General features: G+C 41.7%; 1 pseudogene; it reads left to right on the top strand.

Moving 5' to 3' along the window:
• The first annotated feature begins 5,722 nt into the window (after positions 1–5,722).
• On the top strand, positions 5,723–6,570 carry LOC116538081 (annotated as a pseudogene).
• The last annotated feature ends 9,760 nt before the right edge of the window (positions 6,571–16,330 follow it).

The raw sequence follows: 16,330 nt of genomic DNA, 5'->3' as shown, positions 1-16,330 counted from the left end.
TTCTCAGTGTTTCAGCTTATTTTCTAAAAACCCCTGTTTTGGATATTCCTGTTTCAGTTGTTTTCATTCTCTCTTCCTGGAAGCACCTAAGCACAATTGCTTAAATTTTAAATTTTGCCCCAATTTTACTCCATAAGCACCTGGCTTGCCTCACGCCAGTTCTGGCCCTGCTCTGCCCAGAAGCCCAGAAAGCTCCTAACTTTGCTTCCAAATGTGTAGATCAGTCATAATTAACTTTCACAAGAGGCCTTAGGCCCACCCCTCCAAGGAGACTGAAGTCAGAAGGATACATTTCTAGTGGAATTTCCTAAATTAACACCTGGGTAACTGGGATTGTCAACCTTTCCTATTTCCTCTTTTTCTTCTTTTTCAATTTTGCTGCATCTGGGGCTCCTTTCAGGCTTCCACATTATATCAAGTATATACCCATCCGAATGCCCTTAAGTGGACCATAATGAGAATAGGAATAACCTCTCTCCTCTCAGATGACATTTTGAGATATGACCTCTGTAACCCTCCGTGATTGCTGTTCTCATGAGCATTCCCACCCTTGATCTGGACTTTGCATCTTTTTGGGTGATGTTTATGTGGTCTTTGGTTTATATTATCTTCTCTTGAGAATAGTAGTGTGTAATGGCCATGCTTTGGGGGAAGTTTGGCATGTTGCTGGTATAGCCCTATGAAGCATGTCTTTTGTTCTCAGATCCACCCAGGTCTGGAGATAGAATAGCTGGCTGATTGCTCACAGCATCTTAGTACAAGAGCAGGGGAAACCCACAGCTGCTGAAGATTGAAGTTCTTTGTGGCTTAAGGTGGGCTGAGTTGAGGTCAGTGCCCCATTTAGGGATTAAAAGACACCTCTTCCAAACTTCTGAATTGCATTCCACAGAGCCCCAACATAGGGAAGTGCGACAACTCTGAGGAAAAACTGGGAAAAAACCCAATACCTTTTCTCTCTCTGCAGATCTCTTGGGTTTCATTATTAGCTATGAGTATTTTGGATATCAGGACGGAAAGTTCACTGTATGTGCTGCCTCTTGAACTAAACTGTCAGTAGTAGACCAAGGAGTTACTGAAGGGCTCTGGCTTATTTTTAGACCAGTACAAACAAACTTGAGGAATTGTTTTTAAAAATATCAACTTCTGGAAGATTAAATTAGAAAAGCAAGCAAACAAGAAACAATAGCAGCAAAAACAAATCCCACACAAAGAAAATCAGAAAAACAAAATTAAAACCCCTGAATGGTATTTGAGTAATGGTGAAAGACAGAACCAACACATTGCCTTGTCCTTAAAATTCATTGAAATAGCAGAGAATGATGAATAATACACATGCAATGAGGAAAACAAAGATCTCTTGCATTTCCATGCTCTCCAGAGCTTAGCCGAAATAAATCCCCATTCCTGTTTGAATTTGGCCTTGTAGGGCTTTGAAATCAGAAAACAATCCCTGCACACAGAATTGGATGCTCACTAGCTAGCATTTAAAAATTGGAAATGAAAATGAGTGGAAAAAATAGAATACTGGAAAAGAGAGGAAATAAACCACTTTCCTATCCTCCTGCTCTTTCACGATCTGTTCTGTCCTACAGGCATAGTGGAAATTGCTTTGCTTGTGCTGGCAATGGGGTTTCACCGTTATGTTACAGAAAAGTCAAATCAAGGTTTTTTAGATCCTTGTAATTATAAAGCTAAAAAGCAATTGGAAAAACATATTCAGTACCTTCACTGCATTTGCTGTGACTTCCCAGTGACATATAGGCAGGGGAATGCTGTTGAGGGTGGACTTTCCTCTTCAATTCCTTCAGTCCTTTTCTGAAAGGAGAAAGAATTCTTAGCACCATTTCTCAATTAAATGAATTCAGTTAATTAGCTTCACAAACAGAACACATTTCTTAGTCAGCAGAGGATTCATTAAGGTTGTCTTTCTGTAGCTAGCTCTGGCCCTCCCCTTCCCGGCTGGATGGGCTAGGCATTACACATTAGGGTCTGCGTTTGAGTCAGTTTGTCCTGAGTTAAGAGTTTGAGTATGAAGACAAGGATCAAACTTGGGGTGTGTATGAGTTGGGAAATGGGAGAGTGTGTGTCATGAAAAAGTGAAAGAATCTGAATGATCTCATGATTTGAAAAAAAACAATAATGCAATGGTTCATTTGTAGTCTCTCTGGGGTATGCGTTCTGAGAGATTTTTCCTGCCTCATCATATTTGCTTCACTGAGATCCAGTAACCATGATTCATGATTTTATCACAGTGGAGCTGAGCAATGGGCTACACACATACATAGAAAATAGATGTGTAACCACTCCCAGCAGCATGTGCCACATGCTGCTGGGGAGGCAAGCCTGGGAAGAATCTCAGCACCCAGTCTCCAATTCACCTAGGACTATATTCTGGAGAAAGAATAGGAATCGAAGCCACCTCCCTGGGCTTTTGGATGCAGTTGACTGTATGGCATAATAGACTGTAGGAATGTTTAGGCCTATCTCATTTATTGATAATGAGGAAACGGCCTATGGGAGGTTAAGCTCTTGTGCAAGATCACGCAGCTGGACAAGAGCAGAGCCCTCTGTAATCCCTGTTGCTTGGCCATTACACATCAGTCTCAGGATGGCCTTGAAAAACGGCTTCTCCTCCCTGTTCTGTCTAGTGGCTTCTTGTTCTCCATTTTTGTTGAGAGGTTTTAGGGGTTAGTGGTTATGGATGTGGGCTCTGGAAACAGCTTGGGTTCAAATCTTGCTTCTGTCACTTAATAGCTATAATTCTGGACAAGTTACTTCTCTAAGCCTCATTTGTCTCTTCCATAAAAGAAATTGTAAAGACACAGATGGCCGTGCATGTAACATGACCCAGCTCCCTTGCTCCCCTCCCTCTTTCCTCCTCGACCCTTACTTTCTTTAACAGGTGTCATTCACCTTTGATAAATATGAGAAATGTGATTCAAGAGGCTTATGGTCCAGAAGGCACAAGAGCAGGCTGATACGCTACAGTCTTGAGACAGACATCTGTTGTTGTAGTGACCCAGCATTTTTCTCCCCTTCCCAGAATAGAACACCCCTTCCTGTACCCACCCCAATGATTTGGGTAACTCACTGTATTCCTAGATGGACCTGTCTCGCTGATCACAATTAATTTGTCCAGTATTAGGCATCTCTGACAAATTGAGCAACTAGGCCATTCACCTAGATTTTTCCTAAAGGATATGAGGGGGGAAAAAAAAGCTTCTCATTTTTAGTGATGAAGCTGAGGCATAGGAGACTTAGGGACACGGATACCCACCACATGGAGAGAGCCTAACTTCACAGAGAAAATGAAGTTATCACAGTAAGATGCAGAAATGAGCCACAGAACATCTGGACATTATTCAAGTTCCTATATTCGGCTCTCCCTGGGGCTCAACTCCACTCCCATGTTTGATATGCTTAGCCTTTTCACCCTGTCTTTGATCAGGTGAGGCCCCTGTTATCCATCCATTCGCTGAATGCACCGTTTCCCTAAGTACTTTCGGACAAGAGATGAATTTTGAGGGCAAGTGTCTTAACTTTCCAAAATCTAAGAAAATGTTACCCTTTTTGCATGGTTTGCTTGAGGAATAAATAGTGTATGTAAAGCCCATGGTTCTTAGTGGGCATTTGTGTTTTACCTTTACATGAGTTTAAATGCAGGGTCTGCCACTTATTAGATGACATGCATATGAGATTTCTTGTGGCTCAATCATTGGCCTATAAGACGGTGCTGATAATTCCATCACAGTGTAATAGCATTAGTGGAATCATATATATGACATGTGAGGGTGCATTGTATCTTAAGAGGCGCTACTCAAAGATACAGTAAAGTGTGGCCTTAGGTTTCAACCTTCCACATTTGAGTCTTTTCTGAGAATCTTGCCACACTCTTCCTCCCTACTCTTCATATGAACAGCTAGTATGTAACATATTGACTAATCAAAATGCCACCGATCTGTATTTCTTGAGTAAATCTTCAGCAGAAATCTGAAGGAGCTAAAACACTAAAGCAAAATAAGATGGTTTTGAAATAATCGGTTCCCAAATGTGAACACATGTGATGCCTGCTTGACAAATCCTTGGAGCAATTATCAAGTCATTGGTACATTTTATGTCTTTGTCCTCATTTTGCTTTTGTGGGTGGGGGGACTGAGTTTTGGGAATCCCCTGGGGCTGAAAACCTAGGCAGCTCATTTCTGGGACAATGAGGAGAGAAAAGTAAGGTAGCCAATTAACTCAGTGTTCATAGCCCGTGATTTACAAAAGAACAGACAGGGTGTCATTTTTAAAAAGGATTTTCTGGCAATTTATTAGAGAAAACATAAATGGCCACCCAAAGGAAATGGATAAAAGAAGAGACCTATGATTTCATTCTTGTGCTGTTTCCATTAGACGTTTATGACAATGGGTAATATTTGTTGAAAATCAACTATGAACAAGATTTATATGTAGTAGAACCTTGAGGCACTATTTTCCTCACTCCACACATTGAGAGACTGATATTCTGAAATGCAGTGTTTATTTGAGCCTAGGGCTGTCCAATTCCAAACCACTACTTTACCACTTTTCTGGACAAACAGGTCTGCTTAAGGGACAGTTGGTGGCTGAACCGGTGTTGCAAGTTATGATAAATGATTTGTCTGAACCACACATTTCATGGCAAGAAACTTTCCCAAACCATGCCGCAATACCCATTATTTCAGAGTGTTGCCTTCATTAACTGTGCTGTTTCTTCAGTCAGCGCATTCCTGGGCATGTAAAGGAACTTCTCTAGACATTTCCCAAATCAGAAAGTGGAAAAAGTCCAAATGTGTGTACACCACTCATGGACAGATGTGTGAGCTTATAAAGGGAACTGTAGACTTTAACTACCAAAGAGATAGAGACACTGATGACATTTTTTTCTAAAGTGATTTTTTTTTTTCAACTGAGATGAGAGCCATTTCATCTGTAGTGGGTTGGAAAAAGAATTCCTCTAAGTTTCTCTCTTAAAATACTTTTACATGAAAATTGAACAGTTGCTATTATAACTACTCATCATTGTATTACCATTATTATTACCACTTATTAAAAATAACATTAGGAAGTCCTCATGTAAGAACCCCTAGTAAGAAAGGTTTTGAGAAACTGAATTCTGGTTCATTTCCTGATTTGCAAACGTGGCCAGCAATTTCTACCATAAGAGCAATCCCAGCACTAACTTCTTTTTCTTAAGAGAATTCCATTCCCTCTACTCATTTCTTTCTGACCCAATAACTTAAATTGTATTACATTTTGCTTGAAATTCCAGGATTAGTAGTTCAAAGTAAGTGTTCTCCCCTTCCATGACCTTCCTTGAAAATGAGAATTTCTCCTACTTGGGTTCAACCTGATATGTCTGTAGATGAATTTCTTCATCAACATATGTTCTTTGTCTCTTTTTAGATAGTAGAAATGTTTGCTTTCTAATCTTTATGATTTTATTCTTAAGTCTTGTCTCTTTCCAACTACCTCATAAGCTAATTTATAGGAGGGAAAACACTGGAGATTTTCTTCTTTACCCGCTGAGCTATAATCTTGATCTGAAAAAAGAAAGCTTGTATTTTTTTGTTCTGAGGACATTCATTCGTGATGTATTTACCAATCACTCCTCTGGGCTGGACATATATGAATGCACCTTCTCTCATGAAGTTTCTCTCACATAAGCAAGTGAACAAATGATGAAATAAGAAAATTTCGCGCTCTCTTCCCGCTGCCCAAGATGCCTAAAGGAAAGAAGGCCAAGGGGAAGAAGGTGGCTCCGGCCCCTGCTGTCGTGAAGAAGCTGGAGGCCAAGAAAGTGGTGAGTCCACTATTGGAGAAAAGGCCTAAAAACTTTGACATTGGACAGGACATCCAGCCCAAAAGAGACGTCACCCGCTTTGTGAAATGGCCCCTCTATATCAGGTTGCAGCGGCAGAGAGCCATCCTCTATAACCCCCTGCAATTAACCAGCTCACCCAGGCCCTGGACAGCCAAAGAGCTACTCAGCTGCTTAAGCTGGCCCACAAGTACAGACCAGAGATGAAGCAAGGGAAGAAGCAGAGGCTGTTGGCCCGGGTCGAGAAAAGAGCGGCTGGCAAAGGGGACATCCCCACGAAGAGACCACCTGTCCTTCCAGCAGGAGTTAACACCGTCACCACCTTGGTGGAGAACAAGAAAGCTCAGCGGGTGGTGACAGCACACGACATGGATCCCATTGAGCTGGTTGTCTTCTTGCCTTCCCTGTGTCGTAAAATGGGAGTCCCTTACTGCATTATTAAGGGGAAGGCAAGACTGGAACGTCTAGTCCGCAGGAAAACCTGCACCACTGTCGCCTTCACACACGTTAACTCGGAAGACAAAGGTGCTTTGGCTAAGCTGGTGGAAGCTATCCGCACCAATTACAATGACAGATATGATGAGATCCGCCGTCACTGGGGAGGCAATGTCCTGGGTCCCAAGTCTGTGGCTCGCATCGCCAAGCTCGAAAAGGCAAGGGCTAAAGAACTTGCCATGAAACTGGGTTAAATGTACACTGTTTTCTGTAAATAAAAATAATTAACAAAAAAATTTCATATACTGTAAAGAAAATTAAACAGGATAATAGAATTCTATAGAAGAGCCAACAATGTGAAGATTTGGGCAAGGAGTATCCCAAGCTGGGGGCAAGCAAGTACAAAGCCATAAAGAGTGAATTCTTCTCCAGAGACTACAGAGGGGGGACAGACCTGTTAACATTTGTCTCTACTAAAAATACAAAAATTAGCTGGGTGTGGTGGCACACACCTGTAGTCCCAGCTACTCTGGAGGCTGAGGCAGGAGAATCACTTGAACCCAGTAGGCAGAGGTTGCAGAGAGCTGAGATCGTGCCACTGACACCAGCCTGGTGACAGAGGGAGACTCCATCTAAAAAAAAAAAAAGAAAAACATTTCTTTTGGTAATCAGGGTGGCAGAACAAAATGGTAAAAGAGAAAGCTCCTCCAATCATCTCCTCCTGCAAGGACACAAAGTTAACAAGGATCCACATGGAAGAAACACCTTCACAAGAACCAAAAATCAGGGGAGCCCTTGTAGTCCCTGGTTTTAACTTCCTATGGCTAAAAGAGGCACTGAAGAGATAGAAAAAACAACCTAAATTGCCGATGCCACACCTCCCCTATCCACACGCCCACCACAGGCCCCCTGCATCAGCAGCACAATGCAGGGGGCCTCTCTGGTCACTGGAGAAGGGAGAACACAGCAATTGTGAGGCATTGAACTCAGTGCTGTTCTGTTAGTGCAGAAAGGAAAACCAGAGCAAACTCAGTTGACTCCCGCCCACAGAGGGAGCATTTCAACCAGCCCTAGACGGAGGGCAATGGCTGATCCTAGAGGTCTGATCGTGAGTGCCCACAAACCTCACCATCAATAGCTAAAGTGCTCTCAGTCTCTAAGTAAATTTGAAAGGTAGTCTAGATCATCAAAACTGCAACTCAGGCAAATTGTAGGGCTGAACCATGCCCAGAGATGGTAGACTTTGGGGGGTACGCAGCATACTGAAACATCAGCTGGGGAAGCCCAAGAAAGTGCTGGCATTGGCCCTCCCCTAACCCTAGGCTGCTCAGCTTGTGGCTCCAAAAGAGACTCCTTCCTTCAGCTTGAGGAGAGGAGGGGAAAGAATGTGGAGGAATTTGTCTTGCCTCCTAGATACCAGCTCAGCTACAGCAGAATAGGCTACTGGTCAGAGTCATGAGGCCTCCGTTCCAGGTCCTAGCTCCCAGATGGCATTTCTATAAACACCCTAGGCCAGAAGGGAACCTGCTTCCTTGAACCCTATGGATTTTGCTGCTAACTGAAGACCCCTCGGGCCCTGAGTAACAAGCGGCAATACCCAGGTACTACATTGAGGGCCTTGGTGAGCCTCTGAGGCTTTCTGGCTTCAGGTGAGACTCAGCACATTACTAGCCATAGTGGCTATGGGGCAAAAGTCTTTCTGATTGAGAAAAGCAGAGAGAAAGGAAAAGGTGTCTTTGTCTTGCAGCTTAGGTACCAAGATTGCCACAGGTAGGTAGAGGACCAAGTGGGCTCTTGGGGTTCCTGATTCCAGGACTTGACTCTTGGATGGCATTTCTTGACGTGCCCTGGGCTAGAGGCCCACGCACTTCCCTGAAGTGTGAGTCCTGGGCCAGACAGTATTTACCACATGCTGACTTAAGCGACCTTGGGCTTTAAGGAAACATCAGTGGCAGTCTGGCAGTACTCCATGTTCCCAGAGGTAGTGTTGGCTATGGAGTGAGGCTCCTTTGCCTTTGGAAAAGTGAGAGAAGAGTGGGAAGGGCTGCATCTCCTGGTTTGAGTGTCAGTTCAGCTGCAATGCAATATAATACCAGGTATACTTCTAAAGTTTTTGACTCTTGTCCTTGGCTCCCAGAGGGTACTTCTCATGACCGGGGAGAACCTGCGACCCAGAAAGGAAGAACACAGGCCTGGCTGCCCTTGCCACCTGCTAATTGTAGAGACCCAGGGCCTATAGCAAACATAGGCAATAGCCAGGGAGTGGTTACCATAGGCCTTGGGCAAGACCCAGCACTGCTGGCTTCAGGTCAGTCAGTCATAGTGATTGATGGTGGCCACTTGTGTCACTCTACCCCAAGATTTCGGTTTCCAAGAAAAGAGAGACTCTGTATGGTTTGGGAGTCTCTGCCTGGTGATCCATAGAATTCTGTCAGATCTTGGCCAGGACTATCAAGACGATTCCTCTACAAGTCTACAAGAACCAGGGCATTACTGAGCTTGTGGTGCCCCCTAAAGTAGAAACATCTTAGATCACAATATCCAAGTCCTTTCAAACACCTAGAATGTCCTCCCAAGAAGGAGGGCTACAAATAAGCCCAGACAGTGAAGACTACAATACATACCTAACTCTTCAGTGCGCAGACACCAGGGAGAACATCTACTAGCATCCACAACAACCAAGAAAACATGACCTTACTAAGTGAACTAAATAAGATACCAGAAATCAATCCTGGAGGAACAGAAATATGTGACTTTTCAGATAGAGAATTCAAAATGGCTGTGTTGAGGAAACTCGTGGAAATTCAAGAAAACACTGAAAGAATTCAGAATTATATCAGATGAATCTAACAAAGGGATTGAAACATAAAAGAATCGAGCAGAAAATCTGAAGGTGAAAAATGCAACTGGCACACTGAAGAATGCATCGGAGTCCTTTAACAGCAGAAAAAGTCAAGCAAAATAAAGAATTAGTGAGTTTGAAGACAGGCTGTTTGAAAATATATAGAGGAGACAAAAGAAAGGAAAAAACAATGGAGAATGTCTATAGAATCTAGAAAATCACCTCTAAAGGGCAAACAGAAGAGTTATTAGCCTTAAAGAGGAGGTAGAGAAACAGATGGCATAGAAAATTTGTTAAGAGGGATAATGACTGAGAACTGCCCAAACCCAGAGGAAGATATAAATATCCAAGTAGAAGAAGGTTCTAGAACACCAGGAAGATCTAACTCAAAAAAGACTACCTCAAGGTATTTAATAATGAAACTCCCAAAGATCAAGGATAAAGAATCCTAAAAGCAGTAAAAAAAAAAACAAATAACATACAACGGAGCTCTAGTCCATCTGGTACCAGACTTTTCTGTGGAAATTTTATAGGCCAGGAGAGAGTAGCATGACATATTTAAAGAGCTGAAGAAAAAATAGAACAGTATATTTGGTGAAAATATTCTTTAAACATAAAGAAGTAATAAAGATAATCCCAGACAAACAAAAGCCGAGGAATTTCATCAAGGCTAGAACTGTCTGACAAGAAATCCTAAAGGAAGTACTTCAATCAAAAAGAAAAGGACGTTAATGAGCAATAAATAATTACCTGAAGGTACAAAACTTACTGGTAATAGTAAGTATGCAGAAAAGCAGAATACTAGAACACTGTAACTGTGGTGTGTAAACTACTCTTAAGTAAAAAGACTAAATGATGAAGCAATCAAAAACAATAACTACAACAACTTTTCAAGATATAGTACAATAATATATAAATAGAAAAAACATGTTAAAAAGCAGGGGACAAAAGTAAGGTGAGTTTTATTTTCTTTTTGCTTGTTCATGCAAATCATGTTGACTTAGTTAAACTAATGGGTTATAAGATAGTATTTGTAAGCCTCTTGGTAACCTCAAACCAAACATCATACAATGGATACACAAAACATATAAAGAAGAAACTAAATCATATCACCAGAGAAAATTATCTTCACTAGAGAAAGATAGGAATGAAGGAATAAGTCTTTAATTATCATTAATAACATTGAATGTGAATGGTAAACCATCCAATCAAAAGACATAGTCTGATGTTTCTTTGCTGCCATTCTGTCTAAGGGATCTCTCCAATGCTGAAAGTGGGGTGCTGTTTTCCAGCTATTACGGTATTGAGGCCCGTATCTCTCTTTGGCTCTAACAATATTTCCTGTATATATCTGGGTGCTCCATTGCTGGGTACATATCTATGTAAAATTGTTATATTGAAGAATTGACTTGTTTATTATACAGTGACGTCTGTCACATCTTAAAGTTTTTATGTTGGAAACCCTCCTCTAACGTGGAAATTCTTGTTCCCTTTTACCTTTCTCTACTTTTTGGTCCCTGATGTGTCCTAGGAATTTAGAACAGTGCCTGGCACTTAGTGAGTCCTCATCAAATATTTGTGCATTTGAATGAATGAATGTTGATATAATCCCTGCTGAAGTCAACTTGTGCCCATAAAAACAGTCAAAGGAACTTGCAGAGGCCCCACAGCTCATACTTGTTAAAAAACAGCTGCATAATCACCATGGAAGCTATTATGAATTACTCAGATAAAATAAACAGAGAAGCTTTAGTTTATGAAACACTGAAGCTTAAAGTCTAATCTTCTTGCCCTGATTAAACCAATATCCATCGTGTCTCCATGGATTCCATGGACTGTCTTAGTCTCTAAATATCAGTGCTTATAACTATCTATCAAGGTTCCCAGTTGATTCACTAATTGGGAGTTTTATGAAACAATAAATAACATTTCTCTCTTGCCTCTCTAGGTTCAGAAGTAAGGAATAGATAAATAGATTACTCAGATGAACGTCAAAATATTAATCTTATTTATGATAGAGGAGAAAATAGCTGTATCTATGGCCATAATCAGGTTTCCTGTACCCTTCATTTCTTTTTATTTGTTCATTAATACAATCTAACACAACTCTGTGGGTCAATTTAAGACTCGAAAATACTGAGTCCTAAGGAAAGAAGCTTCATGCCTTGCATGTGGAGAGGGAAAGCAATTGAAACTAAAGATGATTTTTTTCTATTGCTAGCTTTCACGACAGGGACAAGTCAAGAACAAATTCCTAAGAATTAGAGTTTTCACAGATTCCTAGGCTGAGGATAGGCCAACATATTTCATCAAATAAGAGATCCTTGTAAACTTTTTTTTCTTTTCTTTTTTTTTGAGATAGTCTTGCTCTGTCGCCAGCCTGGAGTGCAGTGGTGCAATCTCGGCTCACTACAACCTCCGCCTCCTGGGTTCAAGCGATTCTTCCGCCTCAGCCTCCCGAGTAGCTGGGACCACAGGCACGTGTAATGGGCTGCAGCTGGAAGATTTGGGAGGGCTCAGGGCAGTCATGAAATCTCAAAGCTCCAAAATAATCTCCTTTGCCTCCATGTCCAACAACCTCAGCACATTGGTACAAGGAGGCATCCTTGAGTTCCTAAGGCTTTGGGCAGCTCCACCTCTGTCTCTGCAGGGTTCAGCCCTCATGGCTGCTCTCATTGGTTAGCATTGAATGCCTCTGGCTTTTCCAGGTGCAGGGTACAATCCTACTGGTAGATATATCATTCTGGAGCCTGGGGGACAGTGGTCCCCTTCTTGTAGCTACACTAGGCAGTACTGCAGTGAGGACTCTGTGAGGCCTCCAATCCCACATTTCCCTTTGGCACTGCCCTTAGTAGATGTTCTCTGTGAGGGCCCTGCCCCTGCAGTAGGCTTTGCCTGGGCACCAAGTCTTTCTTATACATCCCCTGAAATCTAGGCAGAGGCTGCCAACTCTCCCTTACTCTTGTACTCTGCACACTTGCAGGCTTAATACCACGTGGAAGCCACCAAGGCTTTCAACATGCATGATCTGAAGCAGCAGCTTGAGCCGTAACGGGGGCCCTTTGTGCCGAGGCTGGAGTGAGAGTGGCTGATATGTGGGGAGCAATGTCCCGAGATTGCGCAGAGCAGTGGGGCCCTGGGCTTGGCTCCTGACATCAGCGGGTCACCCTGGGCCTCTGGGCTTGTGATGGAAGTGCTTGTCTCTGAGATCTCTGAAATGCCTTCAAGGCCTTTCCCCATTGTCTTGTGTATTCATGTCTGATTCCCACTTAGTTATGCAGATTTCTTTAGCAATTGCTCCATACTCTCCTTAAACTCTTTTCCTGAAGAAAACTTGTTTCTCTATCCACTTGGCCAGGCTGCAAATTTTCCAAACTGTTACACACTGCTTCCCCTTTAAATGTAAGTTCCAACTTTAAGTCCATTCTTTTCTCCCACATCTGAGCATAGGTTGCTAGAATAAGACATGCCACGTCTTGAATGCTTTGCTACTTAGAAACGACTTCTGCCAAATATATTAGGCCATCATTCTCAAGTTCAAACTTCTGTAGATCCCTAGGGCATGAACGCAATGCCACCAAGTTCTTTGCTAAGACACAAAATATACGACTTTTGCCCCAATGCCCAATGAGTTCCTCATTTCTATCTGAGACTTACCAGCTTGGACTTCACTGTCCATATCACTATTGGCATTTTGGTCACAACCATTTAACGAGTCTTGCAAACTTTCCCTCATCTTATCATCTGAGCCCTCCAAGATCTTCCAACTGTAGCCCATTACTTTTACCCAAAGTCAATCCCACACTTTCGGGTATCTTTATAGTAATGCCCCATTCCTCAATACCAAGTTTCTATATTAGGCCATTCTTGCATCGCTATAAAGAAATACCTGAGGCTTGGTCGTTCATTTTTTATAAAAAGAGATTTAATTGGCTCATAGTTCTGCAGGCTTTACAGGAAGAACGGTACCAGTGTCTGCTCAGTTTCTGGGGAGGCCTGAGGGAGATTTTACTCATGGCAGAAAGCAAAGAGGGAGCAGGCATCTCACATGGCAGAATGGAAACGCGAGAGCTGGGGAGGTGCCACACGTTTAAATAAGCAGATCTCATGAGAGCTCCCTCACTACCATGAGGACAGCACCATGCCATGAGGGATTCGTCCTTATGCCTCAAACCCCTCCCACCAGGCCCCATCCCCAACACTGGGGATTACATTTCAACATGAGATTTGGTGGGGACAAATATCCAGACTATATCCAATTTTATTCACAATTGCAATGTTAGTAGTAATATCAGAACCCATTTGATAACATTTGGTCTTATTTGGGCACTAGGCTAAGTCCTTTTCATATATTAAATTCTTGCAACAATGAGTTAAGTAAGAGCTCTTACACTCTTTAAGCCTCGGTAACCTTATCTCTAAAAAGAGAATAAAAGATGTATTCACAGCAGCACAGATAACAAATAGTCAATATCCAATTCAGGCCCAGATCTGTCCTGCTCCAAAGCCTATGCTCCAAAACCCCTCCCTACTCTGACTACAAGAATTCACCCGTTTTGAGAACAGTGGAGAAAAGGAAGTAAAAAGCTAGTCACTAGACAGCCACTTTACCACTGTTCTATCAATACCCATTGGCAGGAAAGCAAATCTAATTTCTAAAGGAGTGTGGTCAGGGATTTTAGCTCATCTCTGCTCAGATGTAAAAATTGAACAGCAGGAAAACAAAACCCTTATTCTTCCTATCCCGTCTTTAGCATTGCTCACAGGCAGCTTTAGCGGATTTAGCTATAATCTATCGCTGTGTATTCTCTTACTGTTAGAGGCAGCTGTTTCAAGAAATGTTGTAGGCTGCCTAGATAGCAAAATAAAAAGCCTACTAAGCCAAATACAAATGGGAGAAGTCATGACATAAACTAGTTGCATTAGGGCAATCAATTATTGGCATAATATACTTAGAGCTAACATTCATTAACAAATAATTACCTCTCTGATTTGTGGGAAGCTAGTGAAATATTTGGATTACTTACAAATAAAAAGCTCCTCCTCTTCAAGTATTTATGAACAGATACTGAGTTCTATAGATTATACATAGTGAGCTTTTTAATTTCTCTTGCAAACTTGTTAGTTTTTTTTTCTTGGTCAATTCACCTGATCATTCAAATGAGAACACTGAGTTTTCTTTAGCTCCTCCCTCTGTCAGGCCCCATGTTTCACTAATCATCAAAGCCTATCCTATTCCACTTCTGAAAATTTTTGAGAAATTGCGTTCTTTTTCAGTCCTACTGCTTTTGCCATAAATCGGTTTTTTTGGAATCATTTGTTTGGACAGCCATGATAGCCTCTGTACTGTTTTCCGTTTCCATTTGTTTCAACATTACTGGTTTTAAAACATAGATTATAATTCTGTTCTGTCAAAACCCTTTGAGAGTGCCTTATTATCTGCAGAATAAAGTTCAAACATCTTTAAATGATGTTTAATATGATTTATTGGAACATTTATTAAGCTTCTAAAGTTTATTCTGGGGGACAGAGGTGTGACAAAGGGTATTTCCTGCCATCAAAGGAAGCCACCTGGAGTCTAGTAAATGACTTATGCATGTAAAAACAAATGCGGTAAAGTGTAATGGGTGTTTCTTACAAATTTGAGAAGGTATAAGCTTGTAATGAAAAAGTAGTTAATTATTTCCTATAGGGTACATCTGTTGGAGGGCTTCTTAGTATACATTCTATAATTTCCTGTAATCCCAGATTGTGGTACTCTTGGCTTTAGGAATGGAAGATGTAATATAGGCTGAGCCAACATGTTTTCCTAGTCCCTGAACTCAGTTCACAGTTTAGGGATGGACATGTGAACTAAGCAGTCAAAAAAAAAAAAAAAAAAAAAGAGTGTCAGGACTTTTGCAGGAAAATTTGCGTCAGAGATGTTCTTAGTTTCTTTCTGGACAAGGAAGCATGATGACCCAAGCTGGCAGCATTTGAGAAATAGGAGGGAAGCCAAACTCAGAATAAAGCCAACGATGTAAAAATTACAGCAAAAAAAAAAAAAAAAAAAGACTTGTATCTTTGATGTGCCTGTTGAGCTGAGAGATCACATATTGGTTAAATTCTGCCCTAATTCTGAACTTTTTAGTTAGGTAAGCCAGTACATTGTTTTTATTTTTTTATACAAGATTACGTATGGTTTTGACCCTGCTTTAAATTTGCCTTCACTAAGATTGTTGGGAACCACAATTTTGGGGGCTGAAGAAAGACCTCTTATCTGATCTAGATTCTTCCCTGTGAAGCCTTTATTACTCTAGTTGACTCTGTTCCTATATGTTGAAATGATTGCTCTTGGCTTCAGGGCTCCCATTAAGTCTCTCTCTCCCTCTCTCTCTCTCCCTATCTCTCCCTATCTCTCCCTCTCTCTCCCTCCCTCTCCCTCTCTCTCCCTCCCCCTCCCTCCCCCTCCCTCTTTGCTTAAGCATTTGCTCATTTAGTTGATTTATGCTGATCATGCCTCCCCAAAATGAATTTCTCATAATTTATTTTTGGTAGACTACCCCAGTCTTATTCTCAGCCTGTATGGTCTAGGTGTTTCCGACTGTACCCCGCGGTTCCAGGGGTGGCCACAAGGCCTATGCTGAGCCAATGAGCTTACTGTGTTTATCTGGCTACAAATATTAGTTTAGTAGTGCACATGTGGCCCAGCCTGTAGATTCCAAATAAATAAGCACCATATGTAAGGTGTCATTCGGAGTCAGAGTCCAATCTGGAAGTTAAAACGTGATAATTTGAACAAGATTTATTATAAAAATTATTGATGATTTACCAGGAATTAACTAGGAATAGATAAAACGGAAATCTAAAGAATGACATAGGGCTGAGGGAGAGTATATGATGAAGGAACTCACTTGGAAGGAGGGAAATTCTTCCCAAGGATTCCTCGCTGCTGGGAAGCGGCCTGAGGGAAGAAGTTTCACTAGGTGTCTTGCAGGCCAGCCTAGCACCGTAGGAGTAAGAAAAGCCAAGCATGCTGCAAACGGAAAGAGAAGCCCCCTTCCTTCTCCAGGGTCTTTTCAGCACCTTCTGCTGACCAAGCTTAGCATCATTCCTGTTGGCAAAAGAAACATGTTTTGGTATCACAAGAAATGCAATATAGGGTGGATTTGAGGCTAAGAGGCAATACATCGGTAACTGGCACATCTGGGCTTTTTATTTTAATGCTAGGA

Source organism: Sapajus apella, unplaced genomic scaffold, assembly GCF_009761245.1.
Source record: "Sapajus apella isolate SASKATOON/1434 unplaced genomic scaffold, GSC_monkey_1.0 scaffold4, whole genome shotgun sequence".
NCBI classification, from domain to species: domain Eukaryota; kingdom Metazoa; phylum Chordata; class Mammalia; order Primates; family Cebidae; genus Sapajus; species Sapajus apella.
This window is presented reverse-complemented; position numbering and strand designations above follow the sequence as displayed.